We start from the raw sequence: 19742 nt of genomic DNA, 5'->3' as shown, positions 1-19742 counted from the left end.
GTGCGGAGCGCAGATCTTTCCCAGAAGTCTCGTCGACTGGTAGCAAAGATCCCTGGGATGTGTAGGCCCGGTGTATGGTTAGGCAATGGAATTGCTGGTCAGAAAGACTACTAATCCCACAATCCATTGTGTTGGGCTCACCAATATGATCACAGTCACTAGCGCCCAGCATTAAAGAGACACAACTACAGGCAGGGAATGACGAGGAAACAAACTGTATTACGAATATAGTCCACTATCGCTACAAATTCATTTACGTTTTTGGGTATAACGTGACAAAATGTGGAAAATTTCAAGGGGTAGGAATACTTTTTCAAGGCACTGTACCTGCCTCATTCAGGCACACCTGGAGGGAGGGGTAGGTCAGGGATAGAGAACCTGCTTTCCAGGGAAAGTAAATAGCTCAGGAAAAGGTTCCTGGTGAATAGGGTTAGTACAGGGACATCGCCTACCTTCAGGAAACAGTCTAATATCTGGATCAGGAATATGGGGTTCTTCCTAGCAGCACTGTTGTGCCGACCCAACTGTCACCCCACCAGCAGAAGCTGTCCTCTGGTCATACAGGCCCAAGCCTGGTGACATTGTGTAAACATCTGGTATTCTGCTCCCCAGTGCTTTTCATTACTGCCATTATTCATAATGCCACAAAATACGAGATTGTACATCATCAAGAACTGTGTCTGTGTCTCGTGGGTACTTTGGGTCTGGGCCCCACCTACAATCATGTTCCTTGTCAGCACAAGTGACATCTGATGGGCCCCCTTCCTCTCCCAGTTCTACTGTACAGGGGAGCGCCAGAGGCTGCAATCAAGTCAAATTCAAGTATGCATACTAGTTGTTGCTTTAAGTCTTTACTATAGCTATTTACCTTTGTCTACATCATTTTAAACAAGAACTTTAGCCAAAGCCTTTTCTTAAAAAGAGCAGGGAGGGGTTAGAACTTCTGTCACTTGAACAGGACATGAGTGGAAATCTATTCACCAGTGACACAAATAGAAATAAGCACACTTTATTTGAGAAGAGTAGGAAAGGCTTAAAGTGGTATTAAACCTCAAACCAAAAATGTAATATATTGCAGCTTACCAATCATTATATGTGATGGCTGCAGGGGTTTTCTTTTTTAGGCTTTTCCCCCTCTGTTTTCACCTGGTTATCTAGCCAGTACCACACCTCCTGTATTAGAGCGCCCTCACTGTGGATAAAAGAGCACAGGGTGCACATTTAGACAGCGGCATTGTCAGTCTCAAAGGAGGGGAGTGTTAGATATACTATCAGATTTAAATACACTAAAAAACTGAAGCCAAACTTCAGCTAATGCTTCATAAGTATTTACAGCAAACAGCCTTTTCCTTTTGGAAAAAAGGTTTTACATAAATAAATAAAAGCTGATCATTGTAAACACCCCTGCCAGTGTTAAACTGTTTGTCTCATCTCTGTAACTAATACATTCTGCTGGAGAGTTTGTTCTTTTGAAAAACAACAGACTTACTGGCCAGATCCCCAAATGAAAATAGGAAATTAATACAGCCACCACATATAGGAAATTGGTAAGCTGCAATATAATACATGTTTGCCTTTGGGTTTAATACCGCTTTCTTTTTATTGTATGTTCATTCCAGTAGTAGGGAGAATCCCCTAACTTACTGGTAACAGGAGCTTACCATAACAGGAAGTACATAGAGATATCCTCAGTGGGAACACAGGAATAAACAAAGCTTTGAACCCTACTTCACTTTATCCAAAAAAGAAAGGTTAGGCTGAATTTTCACCTTGAAATCAGATTTTGGCCTGCTATGACTCAAAACCTATTTGCAATACTTGGATTTCTGTGCTCCATTTCATGATTTGCGCAAAAAAAGAGCAATTAGAATGTTGGAAACCAGTACAGCAAGCGATAACTGGGTGCGCTGGAGCTTTAAAGTCCAGCAAAGCGCTTTCTGCACCTCCAATCTAAAGCAAAGAACCAACAAATGGTTGTAGCCAAATACTAACCCCTTTAGATATGTAACCCATATGTGCGATGGAAAAAAAGCTGGGCTTTAACGCCAACACGCCGCACATATACATCTCTGGTCATGCAATGTTTATATGTTGGGAGCGTGCTACCAGCACAAAGACCCTAAGCTGCTGAAAACAGCTCTCGGCCCCAAGAAAGCATCGGTAGCTGGTGAGACCGGCTTCCAATCAAGTGACCGCTGTGACAGCCAATCACAGTGGTCATATGATTGCCAATCCTTTCTGCCCCCCGGGGGTTAAGAACTTTTAAAGTTAACGCCAGAGCAGGCGGGAAGGGGTTAAGGCAGCTTGTTGCTTCAGAATTAGTTTTTATTAATATATAATATTACCAAGGACTGACTATTTCACCAATGTATTACATTTTTGAAACACTCACGCAAGATTTATTTTCACTCTGAATTGAATTAGGGATCCAGATGGTTAACAAGGATGGCTTCCTCACCCTGACACTTGCTGTGTTCCATACCAAGGACAAAGCTTCTCTACAATACTATATCAGTGATCTCCAAACTGCAGCCCGGGGCCAGGTGTGGCCCTTTGCTTGCCTTTATCCGGCCCTTGGAGTACTATTCCTCCCACTGATACAAGACAATTGACATCAACTATGGGGCATCATTTCTCCTACAGACACCAACAATGGGGCACTATTCCTCCCAATGATACCAACGATTGGGGCACTGTTCCTCCCCCTAGTACCAGTGATTTTAATTTCCATGAGGGATTGTTTAATTTACTTGTAATGTGCCTTTGAACTTGCTGGAAACTTAAATTACTCCAGGAAGATTAAGTTCCTTAGCTCAGCCCCATTCCTTCTTGCACATCATAGCCCTCTCCCCTTCTGGAAGTGTTTAATTACTCTCTGTGCTGGCCCAGCTACTCCACTCCTCCTTTCACCTTCCTACATAAACCTTCATGTAGCTGCCAGAGAAGGAGCAAAGGGAGTACAATATATTGTCACTTCCGTGATAGCTCTGAGTCTGCTGAGGCTGCTGAAATCACATTTAAAGATGGTGGTTGCCAGCAATGGCCACAGGACTTTTGGATTTTTGATAAAATATGTTCAATGCAAATATAATCTAATAGGATAGGTTTTGATGAAGTGAATGGTCTGGGGACAGGGTCCTTTCCTTGTTTCTATACAATATGTAACTTAAATATATATATATTCTAGTCTTGATAAATGTATTGATATACCCATACAACATAATAGGCTTAGGGTGTCAACACTAGATATATAGAAAGACTAGTTCCCACATTTCTGGGCTTTATTGGATGAGCTTGCTGTGGCTTGTGGTCTCATTAAAAAGTCATTTAGTTCTCGAAGGTCATATTTCTTGGTATTGCACAGTAATTACTTAAATGAAATATGAAAAATATGTTAACTAGGCTAGCTGTGTGACAGCTAGGTTTACAAAAAAAATTGATTTTAATTCATTTTAATCAAGGTTGATACGTGTATAAAAAATATGTTTTCCAAGGGATGTATCCTCATTTGGATACCTTTATTCTGATCTGATGCTGTGGGTCAGGCTCTGTAGTTACAATATATAGTATTTTTCTTCTTTCATTTAATACTCCTATATTTAGAGATATATGTGATAATCAGAACTACCACTGGCATAATGGTGACTGAGATTTGTCATAAAGATGGCAATGATAGAGGAGATATCCCTACTGAGCAATTTAGGACATGTAATAGTCTAACTGTGGATTAATCCCTGCTGGAGCCAATCATATTTAAACCGTTTTTTTTTTTTTACCATTATTTTCTACCCATTGCAAGTTTCATTCTCAACATAGGCATTTTTATATTCTGATTTTTTTCAGTTTGCTCTCATAAACCAATTCTGCCAAGTCTTCCATGATCTTTGCCTTTCTTCTCTTCCTGTAGTATCTCCATGCACAGCTGAATACAATAGAGGCAATCCCAAGGAAGAGGACTGTATGTCCTACTATGGAGAGGGCAAGGTCTGATTGTTCGTTTGCATAATACACACTTGTTGATGATATGCCGATCAATAGAGCCACAATTCCAAAGCCCAACATACAGCTGTGGCAGGAGTTTTCCATCCCACCAGTGGTAGTGCTGATCAGATGTGGGTCTTCTGTGCTTTTGTTAGGCAGTTCCTTGTCATCACTCTGGTCCTCCAGCCCATGTTCATCCAGCTCCACGGTTATCTCGCCAGGTAAAAGGGATGATGCCATTGAGATTGTAGTAAAACAACTGCTGAGAAAACAAACGTACAACTTAAAAAAAAAAATAACAGAAACCTTTAACTTATCCCTATCCTTTCTTCTTTAATAATATACAGTCCTGGCCAAAAGTTTTGAGGATGACACAAATATAAATTTTTACAAAGTCTGCTGCTTCAATGTTTTTAAATCTTTCTGTCAGATGTTACTATTGTATACTGATGTATAATCAAAGGCTTTTATTGACAATTACGTTAAGTTTATGCAAAGAGTCAATATTTGCAGTGTTGACCTTATTCTTCAAGACCTCTGGAATTCGCCCTGGCATGCTGTCAATCAACTTCTGGGCCACATCCTGACTGATGGCAGCCCATTCCTACATAATTAATGCTTGGAGTTTATCAGAATTAGGGTTTTTTTGTTCACCCACCTCTTGAGGATTGACCACAAGTTCTCAATGGGATTAAGATCTGGGGATTTTTCTGGCCATGGACCTAAAATTTTGATGTTTTGTTCCCCAAGCCACTTAGTTATCACTTTTGCCTTATGGCCAGGTGCTCCATCATGCTGGAAAAGGCATTGTTCGTCACCAAACTGTTCTTGGATGGTTGGGAAAAGCTGCTCTTGAAAGATGTTTTTGTACTATTCTTCATTCATGACTGTGTTCTTAGTCAAAATTGTGAGTGAGCCCACTCTCTTGGTCGAGAAGCAACCCCCACACATGAATGGTCTCAGGATGCTTTACTGTTGGCATGACACAGTACTGATGGTAGCACTCCCCTTTTTCCAGATGCCCCAAACAATCGGAAAGGGATTCATCAGAGAAAATTATTTTACCCCAGTCCTAAGCAGTCCAATCTCTGTACCTTTTGCCAGTGGCGTAGCGTGAGGGGACAGCCAGTACTCTTGCCCTGGGTGTGATATTTAGGGGGGCACAAAATTATTCCTCCACTGTCCCGAGGGTCTGTATTGCAGATTATTGCCTCCTCTGGACCCTACACCTCAGATGAGGCATATTACGGGAATTCCACCGCAGCACCCGACTCCCTCTCCCCCCACCCCGGGTCTCCTCCGATCCAGCCTGCCCCTCTGGATCCCTCTGGTGTGGCCTATGTGTGTGTGTGAGAGAGGGGGAGGGGCATTGCTCGGTGCAGATGGGAGAAGTGCAGTGGTTGTTATTTGACCTCCCAGAGGGATACCGAGGAGTAGTCAGGGTTGCAGGACTCCAGAATAATAATGCCTGCCTGGGTACTGGGGAGAGCCCTGACCAGATGAATGATGGAGTCCATGGAGAGGTAAGAAGGATCCACCAATCAACCTAGTACTGTATATATGTGTGTGTGTGGGGGGTGAGTAGTGCAGTAAGTAGGGGGCAGGTAAGGCAGTGTAGGAGGCAGGTAGGACAGTGTAGTGGTCAGTGTGAGAATCAGGTAGGTCAGTGTAGTGGTCAGTGTAGGAATCAGGTAGGTCAGTGTACTGGTCAGTGTAAGAACCAGGTAGGTCATTGTAGTGGTCAGTGTAGCAATCGGATTGGTCAGTGTAGGAATCAGGTAGGCTAGTGTAGTGATCAGGTAGGTCAGTGTAGTGGTCAGTGTAGTGATCAGGTAGGTCAGTGTAGTGGACAGTGTAGGAATCAGGTAGGTCAGTGTAGTGGTCACGGTAGGAATCAGGTAGGACAGTGTAGGAATCAGGTAGACCAGTGTACTGGTCAGTGTGGGAATCAGGTAGGTCAGTGTAGGAATCAGGTACGTCAGTGTAGTGGTCAGTGTAGGAATCAGGTAGGTCAGCGTAGTGGTCAGTGTAGGAATCAGATATGTCATCGTAGGAATCAGGTATGCCAGTGTAGTGGTCAGTGTAGGAATCAGGTAGGTCAGTGTAGGAATTGGGAAGGTCAGTGTAGTGGTCAGTGTAGGAATCAGGTAGGTCAGTGTAGTGGTCAACGGTAGGAATCAGGTAGGACAGTGTAGGAATCAGGTAGATCAGTGTAGTGGTCAGTGTGGGAATCAGGTAGGTCAGTGTAGGAATCAGGTACGTCAGTGTAGTGGTCAGTGTAGGAATCAGGTAGGTCAGCCTAGTGGTCAGTGTAGGAATCAGGTATGTCAGCATAGGAATCAGGTACGCCAGTGTAGTGGTCAGTGTAGGAATCAGGTAGGTCAGTGTAGTGGTCAGTGTAGGAATCGGGTAGGTCAGTGTAGGAATCGGGAAGGTCAGTGTAGTAGTCAGTGTAGGAATCAGGTAGGTCAGTGTAGTGGTCAGTGTAGGAATCAGGTAGGTCGCTGTAGGAATCAAATAGGTCAGTGTAGTGGTCAGTGTAGGAACCAGATAGGTCAGTGTAGGAATCAGGTAGGTCAGTGGAGTGGTCAGTGTAGGAATCAGGTGGGTCAGTGTAGTGGTCAGTGTAGGAATCAGGTGGGTCAGTGTAGTGGTGAGTGTAGGAATCAGATGGGTCACAGTAGTGGTCAGTGTAGGAATTAAGCAGGTCAGTGTAGTGGCCGGGGAAGGAATTAGGTAGGTCAGTGTAGTGGCCAGTGTAAGATTCAGGTAGGTCAGTGTAGTGGTCAGTGTAGTAATCAGGTAGGTCAGTGTATTGGTCAGTGTAGGAATCAGGTCGGTCAGTGTAGTGGTCAGTGTAGGAATCAGGTAGGCTAGTGTAGTGGTCAGTGTAGGAATCAGGTGGGTCAGTGTAGTGGCCAGTGTAAGAATCAGATGAGTCAGTATAGTAGGAATCAGGTGGGTCGGGGTAGTGGTCAGTGTATGAATCAGGTGGGTCAGAGCAGTGGTCAGTGTAGGAATCAGGTGGGTCAGTGTAGTGGTCAGTGTAGGAGTCAGGTGGGTCAGTGTAGTGGTCAGTGTAGGAATCAGGTGGGTCAGTGTAGTGGTCAGTATAGGAATCAGGTAGGTCAGTGTAGGGGTCAGCGTAGGAATCAGGTAGGTCAGTATTAGTGCATGGGACTCAGGGAGTCCTAAAAGTCCCCGGGTTAGGGGGCACAAATTACTTGCCTTGCCCCGGGCACTGACAACCCACGCTACGCCCCTGCCTTTTGCAGAATATCAGTCTGTCCCTAAAATTTTCCTGAAGAGAAGTTGCTTCTTTACTGCCCTTCTTGACGCCAGGACATCTTCCAAAAGTCTTCGCCTCACTGTGCGTGCAGATGCACTCACACTTACCTGCTGCCATTCCTGAGGAAGCTCTGCACTGGTGGTGCCCCGATCCTGCAGCTGAATCAACTATAAGACAGTTGTAGGAGACGGTCCTGGCGCTTGCTGGAATTTCTTGGGCTCCCTGAAGCCATCGTCACAACAATTTAACCTCTATCCTTGAAGTTCTTGTTGATCCGATAAATAAACTAATAAAATGCTGCGCTATCCAAATGCAGTCATGCAACTATCATATTAAATATTAAATTAAATAGGAGTGGACTTTTATGTTGCGTTCCTTTGAAGGCACATTAATACATGAATAGTTTTGCACAAGAGCACTATAATTATGCATGATACATGTGTTATTTATAGTGATTAATCAATGTGGATGCACTTTATTTAGAGTTGTGTATAGGCACATAAGTTGTCACTGGAATTATCGCATATGATTGGAACTAGCGCATATGATTGCAATTTTTAATCGCATAGCATTGCCATGTATAATATGTAACTGCATATGATTGCAACATTTCATAATGCTATTGTTTGGAGTTAACAGTGGTAATATTTAATATGATAGTTGCATGACTGCATTTGGATAGCGCAGCATTTTATTAGTTTATTCACTGGGTTGGCACGAGCATATGGGACACGATCAATGCTAGCCGCTGTTTTTAATACTTATTTGGATCTTTACATGGTAGCTCGCAAGAATTTGTTTGTTTTTTTGATCCTATTAATAGTTGATTTAGGTGCAATCTTATGCCCTGTACACACGATCGGAAATTCCTCCAGCCAAAGTCCGATGTGAGCTTTTGGTCGGAAATTCTGACCGTGTGTATGCTCCATCGGACTTTTGCTGGCGGAATTTCCACCAGCAAAAGATTGAGAGAAGGTTCTCTATTTTTCCGACGGAAAAAGTTCCTATCGGAAATTCCGATCGTCTGTAGCAATTCTGACGCGCAAAATTCCTACGCATGCTCGGAAACAATTTGACGCATGCTCGGAAGCATTGAACTTTTCTCGACTCATCGTAGTTTTGTACGTCACTGCGTTCTTGGCGGTCGAAAGTTCAGAGAACTTTTGTGTGACGGTGTGCATACAAGGCAAGCTTGAGCGGAAATTCTGTCGGAAAAACCATCCAAGGTTTTTCTGACGGAAATTCCGATCGTGTGTACGTGGCATTAGTAGCAGCAAAATCCTTCCCTGTGAATCCCTTTTTGTGCAAAGCAATGATGACTGCACGTGTTTCCTTGCAGGTAATCATGGTTAACAGAGAAAGAACAATGATTTCAAGCACCACCCTCCTTTTAAAGCTATTATTCTAACTCAGTCAGCATTACAGAGTGATTTCCAGCCTTGTCTTTGTCAACACTGACACCTGTGTTAATGAGAGAATTGCTGACATGATGTCAGCTGGTCCTTTTGTGGCTGGGTTGAAATGCAGTGCAAATTTTTGTATGGGATTAAGTTCATTTTCATGGCAAAGAGGGACTTTGCAATTAATTGCAATTCATCTGGTCACTCTTCATAACATTCTAGAGTATATGCAAATTGCCATCTTAAAAACTGAGGCAGCAGGCTTTGTGAAAATTAATATTTGTGTAATTCTCAAAACTTCTGGCCACGGCTGTAATGTGTAAGTTCTACTTTAATTTTGTCATGGTCACTTGGGGATTTTCTGCCTTTAGTCTTGAATTGGCCTGAACTGCCCAGTGAGGTCACATCTCCAGCACAGACCAGCACCCATACATTGGCTTTTTCCCAGCGAGATCCACCCTCAGTACACACAAATAGTTTTTCTTCCCAGTAAGGGTTCATGCACAGTGGACGTTCCAGACACCTTTCTCCTGACAGCGGAAAAACACTGGACACTGGTAAACATGTGTACTGTGTTTAGCTGCATTTTACCCATGTTTAGCAACATCCAGCACTTAGGCGTTAATTCATTTCATTGGCTAGAATAATAATTTATTCTGGACATTGAAGTGAAAGCCCTAAACACGCCTAGCATTAACGTGTGTTTAGACGCATTTGGACGTGTTTACAAATGTTTTTGCCACATCCAGAGTTTTTCTGACAAAACTCTCCTTGCATTCAGGAGCGGGGAAGTTTTGGCAGAAAAACGCTGGATGCAGAAAAAACACGTACTGTACAGTAACAATGTACAGTTTATATCTGATCACTGTATTAGTGTCACTGCCGATGTCAGTGTCAGCCCGTTAGTGTACTTGCCAGGGAGGGTCTGTTAGTGTCAGATGGCCCACCACACTATCACAGTCCCACTATAAATCACTGATCACCACCATTACCAGTATAGCGTCATAGCTGTGTAAATTCCAGTATATACTCTATACCATAGTTTGTATACGCTATAACGTTCACACAAACCAAGTAATATACACTTTTTTTTATACCAAAGACAAATATCAGAATACATTTTGGCCTAAAATTATGAAGAAATGTGAGCTTTTTATTTTTTTATTGGATATGTTTTATAACCGAAAGTAGAAAATATTGTTTTTTCCCCTAAAATGTTCAGTCTTTTTTTAGTTTATAAAATAAAAAAATAAAAAACCCAGTGGTGAAATACCACCAAAATAAAGCTCTATTTATGTCTATTTAATTTGGGTACAATGTTGCATGACCGCGTAATTGCTAGTTAAAACAGCGCAGTGCTGAATAGCAAAAAATGCTCTGGTCATGAGGATGAAACCTTCCGGAAGTCAAATGGTTAACGCTGATTTTATCCTATCAAGAAAAACTGTGTTTATAATAAACCAGTGTGCATGAGGCCCAAAGCTCCTAGGAAAATAATCTTTTAAGAAAGTTTGTTCATTTTTCAAGAAATTAGTGGGTCAAAGCAACATTTGTGTTCAACCACAATGACGAAAAAATTCAAAGGAGCAGTATGAAAAATACTGATGGTAGCAGGCGAAACTCAGTGTATGTCGTTTTCATGTGGTAAAGTCCATTTGTTCCAAAATCAAATGTTAAAAGCAAATGCTATCTTTTGATCGACATTCAAATGTTCTGAGAATTTTTGGATGGACGTTCCTAAGACTCTTCCTAAACGTTTTCTCCAAATTCTCTCCATCTATGGCCCACCTAACACCTCCACACGGGTCTCCCTCAGTGAGATCCTACCCCCAGTACACACATTGTTCTTTCCTCATTGAGATCCCACCCTCAGTACACACACTGGTCTTTCCCCAGTGAGATCACCCCCAGTACACATACTGGTCTTTCCCCATTGAGAACCCACCCTCAGTACACACACTGGTCTTTCCCCAGTGAGATCACCCCCAGTACACATACTGGTCTTTCCCCAGTGAGATCCCACCCCCAGTACACACACTGGTCTTTCCCCAGTGAGATCCCACCTCCAGTACACACACATTGGTCTTTCCCCAGTAAGATCTCACCTCCAGTACACACACTGGTCTTTCCCCAGTGAGATCCCACCCTCAGTACACACACTGGTCTTTCCCCATTGAGATCCCACCCTCAGTACACACACTGTTCTTTCCCCAGTGAGATCCAACCCCCCAGTACACACACTGGTCTTTCCCCATTGAGATCCCACCCTCAGTACACACACTGGTCTTTCCCCAGTGAGATCCCACCCTCAGTACACACACTGGTCTTTCCCCAGTGAGATCCCACCCTCAGTACACACACTGGTCTTTCCCCAGTGAGATCCCACCTCCAGTACACACGCGCTGGTCTTTCCCTAGTGAGATTCCACCCCCAGCACACACACTGGTCTTTCCCCAGTGAGATCCCACCCCAGTACACACACACTGGTCTTTCTCTAGTGGCATCCCACCCCCAGTACACACACACTGGTCTTTCCCTAGTGGCATCCCACCCTCAGTACACTTACACTGGTCATTCCCTAGTGAGATCCCACCTCTGGCACACATAGTGGGCTTTCTCTTGAGTCCTTCATCCAGCACACACAATCTCCATAGCTCTCCTCAGCAACTTCCTATTATTCCCACACTCCTCCCACACAAATTGTATAATAAACACAGTACATGCCCTCCCCCCTTACTTTTCTCACTGATCCTGGACACGGGTTCCTCAACACTCATAGTCAAGCTCAATTTAGTAGCAGTCTCTGCCCCCTCTCTGTCTTCCCCAGTCTTTAGTGCATGAATGAGTCTGTATTGTACAGTGCCCCAACAAGGTCATCCAGCGCCCAGGGCAAAAAGCCCAATTGCGCCCTCCCCCACCCCATGATGTGCAAGTTTACAGGATCCGACACCCAGCAATCACTTGCTTGACAAAAGCAATGTCTCTGTCACTTCTCCTGTCAGCCTTGCAACAGAAGGAAGGCGCCCCCTTACCTATAGTAAACGATTGTGCCCAGGGCAGCTTCCCCTCCTGCCCTCCCCTGGTAATGTAGGACACCCATTTGGATGCATGCTAGCAGTGAGCTGCATCAGTGACCAGTCTCCATTGTATATGCCTTAACCTCAACCCCCTCAGAATGAGTGTTAACCCCTCAGTCACCTATCCCCAGCTTATGTGTATTAACCCTTCAGTGACTTCTCTGTAGTCTATGTACATTTTCCCATCAATGATAAGCTTCAAGAGAATATGCATTAGCCCCTCAATAATGAATTTGCAATGACCCGTCCAGCTACTTACATATGAGTGCATTAAGTCCTTATCAACCAGTCCCTAGCTCTTGTGTATACAGTATGCTATAATTCCTCAGCACCTAGCCTTCAGCCCATCTGTATTTGCCTCTAAACACTCAGAGCCATGTATATGTGTCTTCGCCCCTAAACACCCACTGCGTGTGTTTTAACCCCTCAGTACCCAGTTCCAACTGTTGTATTTTAATCCCTCAGTGTCCAGTTTATGTGCTTTAACCTTTCAGGTCAAGTCTATGCGTGTTCATTTCTCAACTGTCACTACCCCACCCATGTGTGTTAACCCCTCAGCACCTAGTCACCTCACCAACGTGTACTTTAACCACTCATTCGCCAGAATATATATTTTAACCTCTCAACAGCCACTCTCCAATACATGTGTATTATCCCCTTAGTGTGTTAACACCTCAACACACAGTCTCCAGTACATGTAGGATAATGAATCACCTTTTATTCAATGCACCACAACAAATATCAGTCTCATCTCCACTGCCCCAGGTCCAATAGTGCAGTTAAGTAAAACTTACAAAAGGGAAAGTGAAAGGTGAAGCAGCAGACTAATGAGTTAATCTCTCTGTCGATGTGATCTCTCCTCCTACCAGCATGCCCCTTTCTAGCAGATAAGCTCTGCACAAAACTGAGTGGGTCTTTGTGCTGCTTCTCTCTCTTGCAGTCTGAGCTGATACAACATATGCAGTTACTTAGACTTCTTGTAAAAAAAAAAAAAAAAAAAAAAAAAATTTAAAGCCATTTAATTCCATGGAGAGTTTGTACTTATACTTACGATTGAATATTTATGCTGTACCCTCTTTTCTGTCTTTCTATTGAATAAAATTTGTCTTTTTTTTACATAATACAATCAGGGTATGTACAGGCCCAGTTCAGAAGATTTTGAGGGAGTTGGTGCCTTTCTGGGCTATATCACGCTGGACTTGAAACAGGTGAATATGAAAACTGAAAACTTACAGATTGGACTGGGGGCAAGGGGGCAGTACATTATAGGTTGAACTTTACCGAAGGCTTCACAATTAAACAAAATCAAGACTTTTGACCCAAACAGTAATATAAAATTATACATTTTATTTACAATCCCAAAAAATATACACAAACTACATAAAACATACATAAAAGAATGGATTATTGTGTTCACTAGTAGTACTACAATCATACAAGTAATATGAAATTTTTCATACATTTTCTATGTACCATTCAAAATTCAATATGAAAATTCTCTAATTCAAGTCAAACTGACCTTTATCCTGCAGAATGCATCAATGCTTTGATTTTGAGGTGGTCACTGGCTGCTTGTTACATGTTTTCCAGACCTTGTCTGCTTCCTCAAACCATACTGAAATATAGCATTTGAATCTTACAATGCACAAGTATGGTCAGGGCCATGACAAGGGGACAGGAGAGTTGGCTGCCTTTGGTGCTATGGGATTTGTGTTGGAAGGGGAGATGGAGGGAAGAGGATGTGTGCTAGGAGGAGAGATTTGGGGGCTTGTGATAGAAGAGGTGATATGGTAGAGGGGGGAGGTTGAAGTGTTTTCTTTTTTGGGTGGGGGAAGTTTTGTACTGTATTAGTAGGGATGTTTGGGGAGTATTTGTGCTAAGAGTGGAAATTTGGAGAGGGGGGATTTGTGCTAGGAGGGTGGGTTGGGGTGAGAGATTTGTGCTGGGAGGGGGTTTAAGAGGGGGAAAGGTTTTGTGCTCGGAGGGGACTTTGAGGGTTAGAGGATTTGTGCTAGGAGGTGTGATTTTTTTTTTTTTACATCTAATGCCGTGTACACGCGAGCGGAATGTCCGACAGAAAAAGCCTGATGGGAGCTTTTCATCGTATATTCCGATCGTGTGTATGCCCCATCGGACTTTTTACGTCGAAAATTCTGACGGACCTAGAAAGAGAACATATTCTAAATTTATCCGACGAAACCAATTCCTATCGGGAAAACTGGTCATCTGTATGCTGTTCCGGCGTACCAAAAACGACGCATGCTCTGAAGCAAGTAGGAGACGGAAGCTATTGGCTACTGGCTATTGAACTTCCGTTTTCTAGTCCCGTCGTACGTGCTGTACGTCACCACGTTCTGGACGGTCGGAATTTGGTGTGACCGTGTGTATGCAAGACAGCTTGAGCGGAATTCCGTCGGAAAAACCTTCAGAGTTTATTCCGACGGGAAAACCGGTCGTATGTACAGGGCATTAGGGGGATGGACACAGTTTGGCATGTTCGCTCTGGGTACTAGATGACCTTGTCCTGGCACTGAGTATAGTACTCTATTCGGCAATCCCAAACTGCATTCATTGCTGTCTTTTATATGTGCCTGGAAGTCAGCTTTTTTAACCGTTTAGCACAGGGGTAGGCAACCTTTTGAACACAGTGTGCCGAAAAATGTTTTCAAAGACATTGAGCGTGCCGATTTTATAACAAAAAAATGTAAACTTCACACTCTCAATCACGTAAATGCTGTAAACTACTTTAGTAGTGAGAAATGAACATCCTGGACTCTCACGCCTCAGATCAGCCCCAATTCCTGCAACTCCACACTACAGATCAGCCCCAATACCTGCACCTTCACACCTCAGATCACTGTCACCCCTGCAAATCTGTCTCACCATTGTACCCCCTTATTCATCTGCCCCACCACTGTAACCCCCTGCACAACTGCCCCACCACTGTACTACCCTGCTCATCTGCCCCACCACTGAAACCCCCTGCTCATCTGCCCCACCACAATAACCCCCTGCTCATCTTACCCACCACTGTAACCCCCTGCTCATCTGCCCCACTACTGTACCACCCTGCTCATCTGCCCCACCAATGTACCCCCTTCCTCATCTGCCCCACCAATGTACTCCCTTTCTCATCTGCCCCACCACTGTAACCCTCTGCGCATCTGCCCTACCTCTGTACCACCCTGTTCTTCTGTCCCACAACTGTACCACCCTGCTCTTCTGTCCCACCACTGTACCATCCTGCTCTTCTGTCCCACCACAGTACTACCCTGCTCTTCTGTACCACCACTGTAACCCCCTGCTGATCTGCCCCCCAATGTTCCCCCTTTCTTATCTGCTCCACCACCATAGCTCCATGCTCTTCTGTCTCATAGCTGAACCATCTTCACATCTGTCCTAAAACTGAACTTATCTGCTCATCTGCCCCACCACTGTAACCCCCTTTATCATCTGCCCCACCACTGTAACCCCCTTTCTCATCTGCCCCACCACTGTACCTCCTGCACATCTGTCCCACGACTGTACCCCCTGCTCTTCTGCCCCACCTCTGTACCCCCCTGCTCCTCTGCCCCACCGCTGTAACCCCCTGCTTATCTGTCCCATCAAAGTACCTCCTTTCTCCTCTGCCCCAACACTGAACCACCTGCTCCTCTTTCCTACCACTGTAACCCCCTTCTCATCTGGCCCAACACTGAACCCCCGCTACTCATCTTCCCCACCACTGTAACCCCCCTTGCTCATCTGTCCCATCACTGTACCCCTCTGCTTTTCTGTCCCACTGCTGAACCTCCTGCTCATCCCTCCCACCACTGTACCTCCTGCACATCTGCCCCACCACTGTAGCCCCCTGCTCTTCTGTCCCACCACTGTACCCCCCCTGCTCATCTGCCCCATCAATGTACCCCCTTTTCTCATCTGCCCCACCACTGTACCTCCCTGCACATCTGCTCCTCTGCCGTATCCCCATGCTCTTCTGTCTCACTACTGAATCACCTACTCATCTGCCCTAACACTGAACCCTTCTGCTCATCTGCCCCACCACTGTAACCCACTTTCTGATCTGCCCCACCAATGTACCTCCTGCACATCTGTCTCACCCCTTTACCCTTTGCTCTCCTGCCCCACCATTGTAACCCCCTGCTCATCTGTCCCAACAATACTCCTCCTTTCACATCTGCCCCACTGCTCTGCACCCCTGCTTTCCTGTCCCTCCTTCTCATCTGTCCCAACACTGAACCCCCCTGCTCATCTGGCCCAACACTGTACCTCCCTGCTCATCTGTCCCACCTCTGAACCCCTCCTGCTCACTTTCCCCACCGCTGTACCCTCCTGCTCATCTGCTCCACCGCTGTACCCTCTTCTCATCTATGATATGCAGAGTGGTGAAAGGAAGCAGAGTTGAGACACACCTACCTATCCTGGCACACTCATCCTGCTGATCCAACTCTTGCATCCAGCCCACGTGCTTGTATGTGGTGTATGTGATGTCACATACAAGCATCGAGAATGGATGCGCAATGATGAGCTCAGGTCAGGGGCATTTTCTGAAAGCAGTGGGCCTGTGTGCAGGACACGGAGTGCAGGGGTTCAGTAGTAAGTGACACAAAGGTTCAGGAATAATTTCAACAAATTGAAAATTGGAATGCATTAGTGTCTCACTGACACTTCCCTGCACTGCTCTGCTGATGGGGAGGGAGTCAAGTGCCAGCAAAAGGCTGCTTGCGACATCAGTGCTGGGGGTTACCTACCCCTGGTTTAGCAGATAATTTCCAACTATAAATATGGCAGGCAATATAGCACTTACAGCTCATACTGCTACAGTTACTTAGTGCTAAGAAAACAAGGGGTATAGAGAATGATTATTTCTACAGAGACCCATGGGGATTGCACAGCAAGCACAGTACAAGCACATTACAAGTGCAGACTGGCATATAGAGCAATGCTTTCCAATCAGTGTGCATCCTCTGGAAGATTGCATAATATACCTAAAGGCAAACACTATGAAGCACTACTGGTTTGGGGTCAGTCTCTAGGTTTATGTTAACCTCTTTTATAGACAAGCCGGGGAGTTTTATTGCTAGTAAATGTAGCCTAAAACAGCTCCATACCATGTGATGCTCACTTCAGTTCAAAGCAGATTTATTGTAATGATAAAAGAGATAGGGACTGACCACATTTCAACAGATCATACAGGTAGACAATGGCCATCATAACTGCTTGAACAGAAATTTTTCCTTTTTGACTGAATTGTCTCTATAATGGAATTTGGTATTAGGCCTGGTTCATACCTATACATTTTTTAGTGCATTTTCAGTTTTGCAGAAACACACTACAGTCCATTTAGCATGGTTTCCAATGGATGTATTTCACATCTGTGCATTTTAAGGAAAGAACCAGGGATTTGTTTCTGGCTTTTGGTTCCATAGACTTCAATGGATCAAAAATGTATATTGAAAAACGCAAAATGCACCTGGAATATGCAAACTGCAACCTGCATAGGTGTGAATCAGGCCTTATATAATCAAATTTAGTTTATTGCTATCAAGACAAGTGTCCACAGGAAACCTCCATCTGTTGTTGAGCTGAGGCTAGGAATAGGGTCTTTGCAGTTTTCTCTGTGTACGATATTTGACTTTATCTATCATTTTCTCTAAGAACTGTTCTAAGCTACAGCAAAACCATCAGACACCAAGCTGCATTGGAAAAAGTGTCAATGTTTTTGCTGCCTCTGGATCTATTGAACTGTCATACATATTAATTAAGGACTCATTCAGATGGGTGATTAATCCTATCCTCCGTGTGGAGCCGCTGGCAGATGCATGTACATACACCTTGGAGCTACTTGCAGGCAGCCCATAGAAGCAGATGCACATGCAGCAGCTGCATGGATAAAATGATGTGAAAAAGTTATACCCACTCCTGCCCGCACTGTAAAACTTTAACATGCATTTTAATCCATGCCAGTGCTGCATGCGCATCCATTTCTATGGGCTGCCTACATGCAGATCCAAGGTGGATGCACACACACCTGCCAGCTGCTCTGCACGGAGAAAGATTATTTACCCATCTGAATGAGCCCTAAGAGATACATCCGACGTAGTGTTAAAGCATTGCTGAGTTCAAGCAAGGACATGTGCACCTGTTAGCCTTAAGCTGTACACTAGTAGAATTTTGGTTAAAATATTTTGTTTTTCGGACATTCATTCAATTTTCTATTTATTAGTGGGGTCACATTGGCGCTCTTTTTTTAATGCAGCAATTAATAATTTGAAGGAACAGGATGGAAAATTTTTCTTGAACAAACCTCTAACAGTGTATGTGCTTTGTATTCAGGAAAGTACATTTATTCCTGAATTGAATGTTAAAAGCAAATTAAATTTTGACTTACTTTCTAACGACATTGATCAAATCATTGAATGTGCTGAGAATGTTCATCTGAATGTAAATTAGAAAATCTACTAGTGTATGGCCAGCTTAAGTAATCTATTACATTGCTTGTTTCCTTTTCTCAGTGCAAAATAGAGATAAGATTTGATTGACTGCTAGTATGGCCGACTATCCTGCTTATCAATTCTTTCACATAGTATATATTATAGATAGTATATTGATTGCATTTTCACACTTTAAATACACTGATTACCCCAAAGACGCATGCATAACCATTTTTATATATATATGTGTGTGTGTGTATGTGTGTATATATATAACACTTACAAATATGTAAAAATAGACAAAAGAAAAAAAAAAAAGAGTACCAAGATAATAATGACTAATAGCACTAATAACTAAAATATTCTCACCTGATTTTACGTTGAAAGTGTGGTTATTGCAATAAGTCGCCACGGTGGTCTTTCCCTCTGTGCACTTCTATATCCACGCCAAATAACAGTTTTCTCCAGAATCACATGAATATGTATGACTTGAACTTTATATTTTCTTGGAAATGTCTATATTAATTAGAAAGCTCTTCAGTTTCTCATAATGATTATCATATATATTGACCTTATTTTTATGAATGTATTCTTTTACATTTATCAATGACAGTTCTATAGCCTCTCGGCAGTGTGCTGCTTCGCTTATGTCTTCTAAAAAGAATCTGTATCTTGCTCCGTATTTTCTCAGCTTTAAAAGTTTCCCCAAGTTTTTTTTAAATTATATACACATCACTCATTACCAGTTCCCTCCCATTTCAGTTACAGTCCAGACCGAGATGAAAATGATAAAAGAACAAATTAGCCAGTTCCTTTAGCTGCGTGTAGACAGCTGTTTGAGCTGCACAGGCTTTTACAGTTTTTCCTCCCAAGCAGGATCTGATCGAAAGAGCCGTCATCAAGCTGGAGGAAAGAAAATAAATAATATGGGAGAATGGCACTGGATTCCAGCAATTGTAGTCAAATTTTGCAACCAAGTATAAACAAAAGGCACTCTTAAGACATCATTGTAATTGAATATTGAGTAAAACAGTGCCCGTAGAGAATGAAGAAAGCAGATATTCTGAAAAAAAATTAAAAATTGCAATTCTTTATTTTCTTTTCCATTACTTGAGTGTTTATATGTTTATTTAATTCATTTTACAGTTATGCTCAAAAGTCTGCATACCCTGCAGAAATCGTGAAATTTGAACATTGGTATTGAAAATATGACTGATCATGCCAAACAACTCTCTTTTATTTAGGGATAATGATCATATGAAGCCATTTATTATCACATAGTTGTTTGGCTACTTTTTAAATCATAATGATAACAGAAATCACTGGAATGTTTGGCCTTGGTGCAGACATACAAGGTGACACACACGGGTTAGAATGGCAATCTGTGACATCTTAAATTGCAATTAGTGTCTGTTATAAATAGTCAATGAGTTTGTTAGCTCTTACGTGGATGCACTAAGCAGGCTAAATACTGAGCCATGGGGAGCAGTAAAGAAGTCAATGAGATCCCAACAGGAAAAATCAAAAGTGCCCATTTTGAAGGCTCATGTACAAGTTATTG

The 19742-nt window shown here is 43.3% G+C and overlaps 1 long non-coding RNA gene across 1 annotated transcript; it reads right to left on the bottom strand.

Annotated features, from left to right (window-relative positions):
- Positions 1-993: 993 nt before the first annotated feature.
- LOC141110887 (uncharacterized) lies at positions 994-19089 on the bottom strand. Its single transcript, XR_012236348.1, has 2 exons — positions 18551-19089; positions 994-4240 (listed from the first exon to the last, which is right to left on the bottom strand). It is a non-coding gene; the product is annotated as an uncharacterized lncRNA (long non-coding RNA).
- Positions 19090-19742: the final 653 nt, after the last annotated feature.

The sequence above is a fragment of the Aquarana catesbeiana genome, linkage group LG10 (genome assembly GCF_042186555.1).
Source record: "Aquarana catesbeiana isolate 2022-GZ linkage group LG10, ASM4218655v1, whole genome shotgun sequence".
Lineage (NCBI taxonomy): Eukaryota > Metazoa > Chordata > Amphibia > Anura > Ranidae > Aquarana > Aquarana catesbeiana.
The sequence above is the reverse complement of the archived record's forward strand: the minus strand, read 5'-3'. Positions and strand labels throughout refer to the sequence as shown.